This window comes from Panicum virgatum, chromosome 2N, assembly GCF_016808335.1.
Source record: "Panicum virgatum strain AP13 chromosome 2N, P.virgatum_v5, whole genome shotgun sequence".
NCBI lineage: Eukaryota > Viridiplantae > Streptophyta > Magnoliopsida > Poales > Poaceae > Panicum > Panicum virgatum.
In genome coordinates, this window is record NC_053146.1 from 26,173,339 (window position 1) to 26,185,025 (window position 11,687).

The following is an 11,687-nucleotide window of genomic DNA, read 5'->3' on the forward strand; positions in this document are numbered from 1 at the left end:
GTGTAACACCCGGTTTATAAAAGAACATAAACCGAGCAATCATATACGTGCCAGGATCAAGTCACACGTATATACAACAGAATGAACAGTATATCATAGCACATATCACGTAAAAAGATATAATAAAGCGAATACGAATGTTATTTATTACATTAATGACAAAAATGTCTGATACAGCGGAAGCGAAGTACAAAAATATGATAAAAACTCTCCGAAGCTAAAGCAGGGCGCCACAGGGACGTCGACTGGGAGACGAACGCCTAGAAGTCCTCGTAGTCCTGGTAGCGCTGAACGAACTCCCTCGTGTCGGCAGGAACTGAGCAGCAGTAGCGTAGCCAAGAGGAAAAAGTAGAGAAGAGGCAAGAGTGAGTACACAACTTGTACTCAACAAGTATAACACAAACTATGAGGCTCTAGCCTGGCTGACTGACTGCATTAGCTTTTAAGTCTTGGCAAAATTTTATTAAAGCTATTTACTACGAGTTGATGAATTACCATAAACCCAGTTACATAGTAATTAATCAAGATTAAACATGTTACTACTGAGAAACCAAACCAAAGCCACCAAGGTAAACCCCGAGAGGCACCCCCTCGTCGGAAGGAGCTAACCCCACTAATCAAAAGGAGGATCTGGGCCGCTCATAACCGTGAGCACGGCTAGTATACCAGTTTTACACTCTGCAGAGGTTGCACATCTTTACCCACAAGTCGTGAGCTACGCCAGTTGTTCATCACACTTCCTTAGGTGAGATGACTAGCGACTCACTACGAGGCCTTTACAAAGAAACTCGTTGGTAGGGAGTAACCGCGAGGGTGGATCGGCGACTATGGAGCAGGTCTAGTGGGCGTCCAGACACGAAGCACAGACGAGGCCACTCAGCACGAGGGCCATAGAAGCTTACCGCCCCTGCCCCGCAGGTAAGTTACTCCAAACCAAAAAGATCTAATTATTACGCCAAGTCTATCCCATTCTAGCCTTGTGGTAGCGCTGTTGTCCCAGGTTGTCGCTCTATGAACCGGTCCTTATGGAGAGTGGCCAACCAAGCACTAAGCACCGTGCTGGCCCCCTAAACCATGTTTCTACAAAAACCATATTTTAACGAGACGTGAGCCACCCAAGCACGAAGCACAGAGGGCCACTCTCAGAATTAAGTTCAAGTAAACCATTAATTAAATTAATTAAAAAGGACCAGACTGTGTTATAGCGCAGCAACCTAGCACAACTAACCAAAATGCAACCCAAAGGTATATATAAAGGATAAAAAGTGGCTAGGAAATCCTTATAGGCATTCAGTATTAAAATGCAGTATGAAATTGTATTTAAAAGTGATAGGTTGTTCATGTTATACTTGCCTTCCTCGTACTGCTCCTGCTGCTGCTCAAACTGGTCAGAAGACGGCTGCTCCGGGTACTGGTACTGGGGCTCCTCAGGTAGATCAACGTCTACTCACGAACACATGGCCAAAACAATGCACAAAAATAAGCATACAAGCAAAACACTAACAAAAACTAAGAAACAGTACATCAATACATAAAAACAGCACACTAAACTCATCTAAAACTATTCTACGCGTTACAACGATCGCGTGGACATAAAGAACGCTTAAAACGGAGTTAAAACGCATATTCTAGGCTAAAAACAAGTTCTAGGGGCTTATCTGCGATAAAAACTAAGTTCCAGGGGGTTTTCTGCAAAAACTGAGGGCCTAAATGTAATTAAACTAAAGCTTCAGGGTCTAACTCGCAAAAACATCAAACCTGGACAGCGGGTTGTATTTTAAAGAAACCCAGGGGGCTACGCATTAAAACCAGGACTTAAATCTAATTATTTTTGAACTCAGGTGGACCGCGGGTTGATTAAAGAAAACTCCAGGGTCTCTTTAACAAAAACGCCAGGGCGAACCGGTACCTTTGCATCTGGGCGCTTGGATCTAGATCTGATGGCCTGGATCTAAACGGCTTGGGTTCTAATCTCGGCCGTCCATCCGATATCGGGCGGCCAGGGCGGTTCGGGCGCGTGGGGGCGGCGGCTAGGGTTGTGGGTGGATGGGGGTGCAGGGGGGCCGTGGGGGTTCCTATTTATAGGGCGGCGGCCCAACATAGGCGTGCGTGCTCGGGCGGGGAATCACGGTGAGATTCCCGGCCGGGAGTTGCGCTGCGCGGGAGGGAGACGGAGCTGCCATGCGGGGCCCACGGGTCAGCGGCGGGGCGGGGAGCGCGTGCGGGCCGGGCGTGAGAGGGGGGTCTGACGAGCAGGGCCCGGTGGCAGGCGGTGAGAGCGGGCGAGCACGCTGAGATAGCGGCCTGGGCGCGCGGGGGTGTGAAGCGGGTCCGGTCGCGTGCGGTTGGGCCGGTGGCGCGCTAGGTGCTGGCAGGCCGAGCGGGGGTTTGCGCGGGCCGCGAGGAGAGAGAAGGGGCTGGGCCTAGCGGGGTGTTTGGGCCACGGGTTTGGATGCTGGGCTGCTGTGCCCCGCGGGCTGGGCTGAGGGAGGAGTGGGTTTGGGCTGGGGTTTTAGGTTTTCTTTTCCATTCTAATTCTTTCCTCTTTTCTATTCCTAATTCAAACAAAGCTTGAATTCAAATACAAATTTGAATTCTAACCACACTCAATTAAAAGTATGCACCAGCATGAATGCAACACAAAAATTAAACCTATGATAAATTTTAATTACTTATAGAACAAAAATTTAGGTTAAATGCAAGTCTAACACAATAAACCTTAGAAAATCAAATAAAGCCAATTAAATTTATTATTAAATGCTGGAATTTAAATTAGGGTGTTACAGACCCTACCCCCTTAAAGAAATCTCGTCCCCGAGATTTAGCTGGGCTGGTTAGCAAAGAGATCTGGATATGTCTTCTTTAGCTCATCTTCTCGCTCCCATGTAGCCTCAGCTTCACTGTGGTGACTCCACTGAACTCTACACATCTTGATGCTCTTGTTCCGAGTAACCCTCTCTGATGTCTCCAGAATCTTCACCGGATGCTCGGTATATGTCAGATCTTCCTGCACATCTACTCCATCCAGTGGTGCCTGCTCCTCGGGTACTCGCAGACACCTCTTCAGCTGAGATATATGGAAGACATCGTGAACTCCTGAGAGGCTGAGAGGTAACTCCAGGCGATAAGCAACTTCGCCTTTCCGCTCTAGCACCTTGAATGGCCCCACATACCGAGGTGCTAGCTTCCCCTTGACATTGAACCGGCGGATTCCTCTCATCGGAGACACCTTCAAGTATACATGATCACCGACACTGAAGGTCAGATCTCTCCGTTTGCCATCAGCATAGCTCTTCTGTCTGCTTTGTGCAATCCTCAGATTTTCTCGCACAGCCTGAACCATCTGCTCTGCATCATCTATGATCTCAGGGCCAAAGAGCTGCTTCTCACCAATCTGATCCCAATAGAGAGGAGTCCTGCAGTTTCTGCCATACAATGCCTCGAAGGGGGACTTCTTCAGACTGGCCTGGTAGCTGTTGTTATATGAGAACTCAGCATAAGACAGGCACTTATCCCAACTAGTACCGTACTGAATGGCACAAGCTCTCAGCATATCCTCCAACACTTGGTTGGTTCTCTCTGTCTGCCCATCTGTCTGAGGGTGATAAGCCGTACTGAAACGCAGCTTCGTATCCAACGAATCATGGAGCTGCTCCCAGAACCGAGAAGTGAACTGAGACCCTCTGTCAGATATAATCTTCTTGGGCACACCATACAAGCAGACAATCCGAGAGATGTACAACTCTGCAAGTCTAGCACCGGAGTAAGTAGTGTTCACTGGAATGAAGTGAGCAACCTTTGTCAGTCGATCCACTACTACCCAAATGGAGTTGTACCCTTTCTGAGTACGAGGCAATCCAACAATGAAGTCCATAGTGATCTCCTCCCATTTCCACTCTGGAATCTTCAAAGGCTGTAATAGACCTGCTGGCCTCTGATGCTCAACCTTGACACGCTGACAGGTGTCACAAATAGCCACGTACTCTGCCACTGAACGCTTCATCCCATACCACCAGAAACGTTCCTTCAGATCATAATACATCTTCGTGCTGCCCGGATGAATAGAGTAAGCTGTATCATGGGCCTCACTCAGAATCAACTTCCGGAGATCCTTCACATCTGGCACACAGATCCGGTTCTTGTACCACAAGGTACCCTGATCATCCTCTCTGAAATGTGGGGCCTTGCCCTTCTTGAGCAACTCACGAATCTCCTGCAGCTTCTCATCATCTTTCTGATGCTGCCTGATCTCTGACTCTAGAGTCGGTACTGCCTCAAACGCTGCACTGGAGGTATGATGCAAGAAGCCCAGACTCAACTGCTCAAACTCCTCGCATAACTCTGGAGGCATCTGGAAAGCCACGGCCATGTTGACATAGCTTCTCCTGCTCAAACATCTGCTACAACATTGGCCTTGCCCGGATGATAGTGAATCTCCAGGTCATAATCCTTGACTAACTCTAGCCATCTTCTCTGCCGCATGTTCAGCTCACTCTGCGTGAAAATGTACTTGAGGCTCTTGTGATCAGTGTAGATATCACACCTCTGCCCATACAAGTAATGCCTCCAAATCTTTAGAGCATGCACAACTGCGGCTAACTCAAGATCATGAGTGGGATAATTCAGCTCATGCCGACGTAACTGCCGTGAAGCATAAGCAATCACTCTGCCCTCCTGCATCAGAACACACCCAAGACCATCCTTCGAAGCATCACAATACACCGTGAACCTCTTCGTCTGGTCTGGCAGAGTCAGGACTGGTGCCGTGGTCAACCTTTTCTTCAGCTCATCAAAGGCCCTCTGACGCTCATCAGTCCATACGAAAGCCACATTCTTCTCCAGCAAAGAAGTCAAAGGCTTCGCGATCTTGGAGAAATTCTCAATGAACCTCCGATAATATCCAGCTAAGCCCAAGAATGACCTGACTTCCTTCATTGTCTGCGGTGTCTCCCACTCTTGCACATCCTTCACCTTGCTCGGATCAACAGCAATGCCTCCCTGAGAGATAACATGACCGAGGAATGGCACCTCGTCAATCCAGAACTCGCACTTGCTGAACTTGGCATACAACTGATGCTCTCTCAATCTCTGCAATACGAGTCTCAAATGCTCCTCATGCTCTTCTTCTGTGTTGGAAAAGATCAGAATATCATCAATGAAAATCACCACAAAGACATCCAGATAATCCATGAAGACCATGTTCATCAGATGCATGAAGAAAGCCGGGGCATTAGTCAAGCCGAAGGACATGACTGTGTACTCATATAGCCCGTACTTGCAGGTGAATGCTGTCTTCGGAATATCCCCAGGACGGATCCTCAGCTGAAAATAGCCCGAGCGAAGATCAATCTTCGAGAATATACGAGCACCTCGAAGCAGATCGAAGAGATCCTCAATACGGGGCAGTGGATGCTTGTTCTTGATAGTAACTGCATTCAGCTCCCGATAATCCACACACATCCTCTTCGAGCCATCCTTCTTATCTACCAGCAACAATGGAAAAGCCCAAGGAGAGAAGCTGCGACGGATATAGCCCTTGGCTAGCAACTCATCAATAGTCTTCTTAACTTCTTCATGCTCTATAGGTGCCATACGGTAGGGCTGCTTTGCAATAGGAGCTGTGCCAGGCAAGAGATCAATACAAAACTCAATGGCGCGTTCAGGCGGCATACCTGGCAGATCATCCGGAAAGACATCCGGGAATTCAGACACCACGCGAATACCGTCCGTGGGTCTAGCCTCCATCTGATGAAGAAATCTAGAAGGCTCTGAAGCACTGACTGTCACCTCTTGGCCATCAGATGCCGATAAGTGAACTGTCCGCTGAGCACAATCAATACGGACTCCCCATCTGGTAAGGGGTCTCCATGCCCAAGATCACATCTATCCCCGAGGAGTCAATAACTATCAAGCCAGTGCGGAATTCTACCCCCTTTATGACAATACTAACTCTGGAGCATATAGAACATGTACAAATTTGACCTCCAGGTGAGGTAACTACCATAGCTGTCAACTACAAGAAACCGGTATACCATGCTGCTCGGCAAATGACTTGGAAATGAAAGAATGGGTAGCACCGGTATCGAAAAGCACTGTAGCGGGGTGAGAGTTGACCATGAACGTACCAATAACCACGTTAGGAGCCTCGGCCGCTGACTCGGTCGTCGCGTGGTTCACCCGACCCTGTGCTGGCACCCTGGGCTGAGCTGGGCGCCCCTGCTGTCCCGCCTGCGCCTTCCGGGGGCAAGTGTTGGCGTAGTGCCCCGGCTGGCCGCAGTGATAGCAGATGCGTGCAAGTGTCGAAGCCTGCTGTCCAGTAGGAGCTACCGGACGTGGAGCCTGCGGTGCCGGTGGAGCTGGTGGAGCACGAGCCGGAGGTGCCGGTAACCTCGGGCCTTGACCTGCCTGCTGCTGCGGTCGAGGCAGGTACTGCTGCGGCCTCGGCTGGTACTGCTGGGGAGGCTGGTACTGCTGCTGCTGGTACGGCTAAGGTGGCTGGAGGCGAGGACGAGTGTTGCTGTCGGAAGCAACGGGGACAATCTTCCTCTTCTTGTCCTCCATCTCCAAGTGCTTGCGCTCAGTGTTGAGCGCGCTGTCAACCAGATGGTTGAAGTCGTCGAAGCGGAGGTTGAGCAGCGCGTACTAGAGGTAGTCCTCAAGGCCTTCCATGAAGTGCTCCTGCTTCTTGCGGTCATCCGCAACATCGGCAGGGGCGTAGCGAGCCAGCTGAAGAAAGTGATCACGATACTCCGTGACCAACATAGTCCCCTGAAGTGACAAAGACAGATAGATATCGAAAGATTAACTCAAGATTCATAAGGATAGGGCAAGGGGCATTAGCTCAAAAGAAACTGCTGAATGATTATATTTAAGATTACCTGCTTCAGTGCAAGGAACTCCTTCTGCTTCATCTTCATAACGCCCGCGGGGACGTTGTGGCTGCGGAACCGCTCTCGGAACTGGAGCCAAGTGAGAGACTCGCGGTCATGAACTGGGTGGGACTCCCACCAGTCCAAAGCTGCCCCTCGCAGCTGTCCTGCTGCATACAAGACGCGCTCACGATCATCGCACTGAGCGATGTCCAGCTGACGCTCCACTGCACGGAGCCAGTCGTCAGCCTGAAGAGGGTCGGACGTGTGAGAGAACATCGGCGGGTGACCCCTCAGGAACTCAGCACGCCTGTCGCGAGGCTGCGGCGGTGGAGGAGGCGGAGGCTGAGTGTGAGCCTGCTGAAGAGCCTGAACATTGTTGTTCAGGGTGGCCATCATCTGCATCTGGAGCTGGAAGTACTGCTTCGGAGTCAAAGGCGGCGGCATCGGGATCCCGGTCCCCTGGGTGTTCTGACGCTGGTTGTTCTGCCCCTACTGGTCAGAACCACGCCTGGTGTTCACCATCTGATTTTGGACAAAAGATTTCACGAGTAAGGATATTGCAGGAATAAATTCAGATGGATATGATAACTCTTTGCGGAAAAAGACTCAGCCATGATAAAGTAGACAGGATAGAGTGGACTGTCTTACCCCCAACGATCTAACTCATTTTATTAATTAGTTAACTTTAACATCAGAGTGATTTTCTTTAAACAAATTTAAACTACTAAGCTATACAATCATTCAAAAATCCAAATCAAACATGTAGCATAATAACAAGCAGACAATTTTCACGACTTAGCCGAGTTTAGCATACGACTCGACTAACACAACGCGTCGCAGAACGTGCTATCGTATTATTATAAAAGGGTCACCTAGTTTATACTCATGGTGGTCAGATGACTGATTCAGGCCAAAATCTATGAAAACTATTCTTCAGAAAGAGAAATCAAGGCAAGACGGGTAAAAAGTCATAAAAGTCAAGGGGTATAATAGTAAAATAGTTTCAGCAGGCAAGGATTGGAGAGAAGAAGTCCTAAAACTCGACCAGTTCTATCTAGGCTTCGTCCTACAGTCGATATGGCTCTGATACCACTCTGTAACACCCGGTTTATAAAAGAACATAAACCGAGCAATCATATACGTGCCAGGATTAAGTCACACGTATATACAACAGAATGAACAGTATATCATAGCACATATAATGTAAAAAGATATAATAAAGCGAATACAAATGTTATTTATTACATTAATGACAAAAATGCCTGATACAGCGGAAGCGAAGTACAAAAATACGATAAAAACTCTCCGAAGCTGAAGCAGGGCGCCACAGGGACGTCGACTGGGAGACGAATGCCTAGAAGTCCTCGTAGTCCTGGTAGCGCTAAACGAACTCCCACGTGTCAGCAGGAACTGAGCAGCAGTAGCGTAGCCAAGAGGAAAAAGTAGAGAAGAGGCAAGAGTGAGTACACAACTTGTACTCAACAAGTATAACACAAACTATGAGGCTCTAGGCTGGCTGACTGACTGCATTAGCTTTTAAGTCTTGGCAAAATTTTATTAAAGCTATTTACTACGAGTTGATGAATTACCATAAACCCAGTTACATAGTAATTAATCAAGATTAAACATGTTACTACTGAGAAACCAAACCAAACCAAAGCCACCAAGGTAAACCCCGAGAGGCACCCCCCTCGTCGGAAGGAGCTAACCCCACTAATCAAAAGGAGAATCTGGGCCGCTCATAACCGTGAGCACGGCTAGTATACCAGTTTTACACTCTGCAGAGGTTGCACATCTTTACCCACAAGTCGTGAGCTACGCCAGTTGTTCATCACACTTCCTTAGGTGAGATGACTAGCGACTCACTACGAGGCCTTTACAAAGAAACTCGTTGGTAGGGAGTAACCGCGAGGGTGGATCGGCGACTATGGAGCAGGTCTAGTGGGCGTCAAGACACGAAGCACATACGAGGCCACTCAGCACGAGGGCCATAGAAGCTTACCGCCCCTGCCCCGCAGGTAAGTTACTCCAAACCAAAAAGATCTAATTATTACGCCAAGTCTATCCCATTCTAGCCTTGTGGTAGCGCTATTGTCCCAGGTTGTCGCTCTATGAAGCGGTCCTTATGGAGAGTGGCCAACCAAGCACTAAGCACCGTGCTGGCCCCCTAAACCATGTTTCTACAATAACCATATTTTAACGAGACGTGAGCCACCCAAGCACGAAGCACAGAGGGCCACTCTCAGAATTAAGTTCAAGTAAACCATTAATCAAATTAATTAAAAAGGACCAGACTGTGTTATAGCGCAGCAACCTAGCACAACTAACCAAAATGCAACCCAAAGGTATATATAAAGGATAAAAAGTGGCTAGGAAATCCTTATAGGCGTTCAGTATTAAAATGCAGTATGAAATTGTATTTAAAAGTGATAGGTTATTCATGTTATACTTGCCTTCCTCGTACTGCTCCTGCTGCTGCTCAAACTGGTCAGAAGACGGCTGCTCCGGGTACTGGTACTGGGGCTCCTCAGGTAGATCAACGTCTACTCACGAACACATGGCCAAAACAATGAACAAAAATAAGCATACAAGCAAACACTAACAAAAACTAAGAAACAGTACATCAATACATAAAAACAGCACACTAAACTCATCTAAAACTATTCTACGCATTACAACGATCGCGTGGACATAAAGAACGCTTAAAACGGAGTTAAAACGCATATTCTAGGCTAAAAACAAGTTCTAGGGGCTTATCTGCGATAAAAACTAAGTTCCAGGGGGTTTTCTGCAAAAACCGAGGGCCTAAACATAATTAAACTAAAGCTTCAGGGTCTAACTCGCAAAAACTTCAAACCTGGACTGCGGGTTGTATTTTAAAGAAACCCAGGGGGCTACGCGTTAAAACCAGGACTTAAATCTAATTATTTTTTAACTCAGGTGGACCGCGGGTTGATTAAAGAAAACTCCAGGGTCTCTTTAACAAAAACACCAGTGCGAACCGGTACCTTTGCATCTGGGTGCTTGGATCTAGATCTGATGGCCTGGATCTAAACGGCTTGGGTTCTAATCTCGGCCGTCCATCCGATATCGGGCGGCCAGGGCGGTTCGGGCGCGTGTGGGCGGCGGCTAGGGTTGTGGGTGGATGGGGGTGCAGGGGGGCCATGGGGGTTCCTATTTATAGGGCGGCGGCCCAACATAGGCGTGCGTGCCCGGGCGGGGAATCACGGCGAGATTCCCGGCCAGGAGTTGCGCTGCGCGGGGGGAGACGGAGCTGCCATGCGGGGCCCACGGGTCAGCGGCGGGGCGGGGAGCGCGTGCGGGCCGGGCGTGAGAGGGGGGGTCTGACGAGCGGGGCCCGGTGGCAGGCGGTGAGAGCGGGCGAGCGCGCTGAGATAGCGGCCTGGGCGCGCGGGGGTGCGAAGTGGGTCCGGTCGCGTGCGGTTGGGCCGGTGGCGCGCTAGGTGCTGGCAGGCCGAGCGGGGGTTTGCGCGGGCCGCGAGGAGAGAGAAGGGGCTGGGCCTAGCGGGGTGTTTGGGCCACGGGTTTGGATGCTGGGCTGCTGTGCCCCGCGGGCTGGGCTGAGGGAGGAGTGGGTTTGGGCTAGGGTTTTGGGTTTTCTTTTCCATTCTAATTCTTTCCTCTTTTCTATTCCTAATTCAAACAAAGCTTGAATTCAAATACAAATTTGAATTCTAACCACACTCAATTAAAAGTATGCACCAGCATGAATGCAACACAAAAATTAAACCTATGATAAATTTTAATTACTTATAGAACAAAAATTTAGGTTAAATGCAAGTCTAACACAATAAACCTTAGAAAATCAAATAAAGCCAATTAAATTTATTATTAAATGCTGGAATTTAAATTAGGGTGTTACAGAAAGAAAGAAGGAAATGCTACCCGTGACGGGGGCGGAGTGGCAGAGGCGCATTAGAGGAACCCTCGCCGGCGTGCTTGTTGCTTGCCATTTGCTGGGAAGAAGAGAGAGAGACTGGGGTTTTTTGCTGGAGGAAGAAGAAGGAAGCAAAGACAGCTATGGCCGATGAGGAAATTACTGTGCCGATAGGGGTTATTTATAGCCCAAATTGAGGAAGATGAATCGGCCGCGGGTGCTGGTACAGCTTTTACCCCTAGATTTAATTGGGGAGAGCATGTGGATAAAAAGACGGAATGTGAATCGGCGGATTCCGATTGTGTGGACGGGAAGGTGAAAGGTGAAGGGCAAAGAAGAGATTTTCGCTCACCGTCTGCACGGAAAGAGAGACGACAGTGATGAGAAGACCGTCCGGCAGTGTAATTATGACAAGGTTTAATTTCAAAGTAAAAGGACATTTTACTCCGAAATTGGGGGGCATGTGTTGACACCAAATTTTAACACGTGTCAAGGTTGAGTGTTGCGAAGGAGAAAATGTTCTGTTTGGGCAGGAATGGTGGATTTGGCAGATGTGATCATACATCGCCGATGGAGATCCTATTGACTGAAGAAGGGCGGAGTTGATCGGATATTTTGGCTTCGGTTTGGCAGGGAATATTTATTTAGAAGTAGATTTTGTTTTTTAAGTTAGAATCATGTTTGTCGTGATCAGCTAGGTCTTTGTTAGCGTGGGGTATAAATATGAGCCCCCGGTTATTGTAAAAGATTGATACACATCCAACTAACAAAACTTTACTCTTTCTTGCAATTTACTTTTTCGTTGGCGATTTCGCCCTTTTCTTTTTTCGTGAGTTCTTTAAAGCTGATCAAGGATGCCTCACATTCGAGCGACTTGGTTTGCTGGTAAGTTTTCGTTTACCGAGTAAATTTGAGCT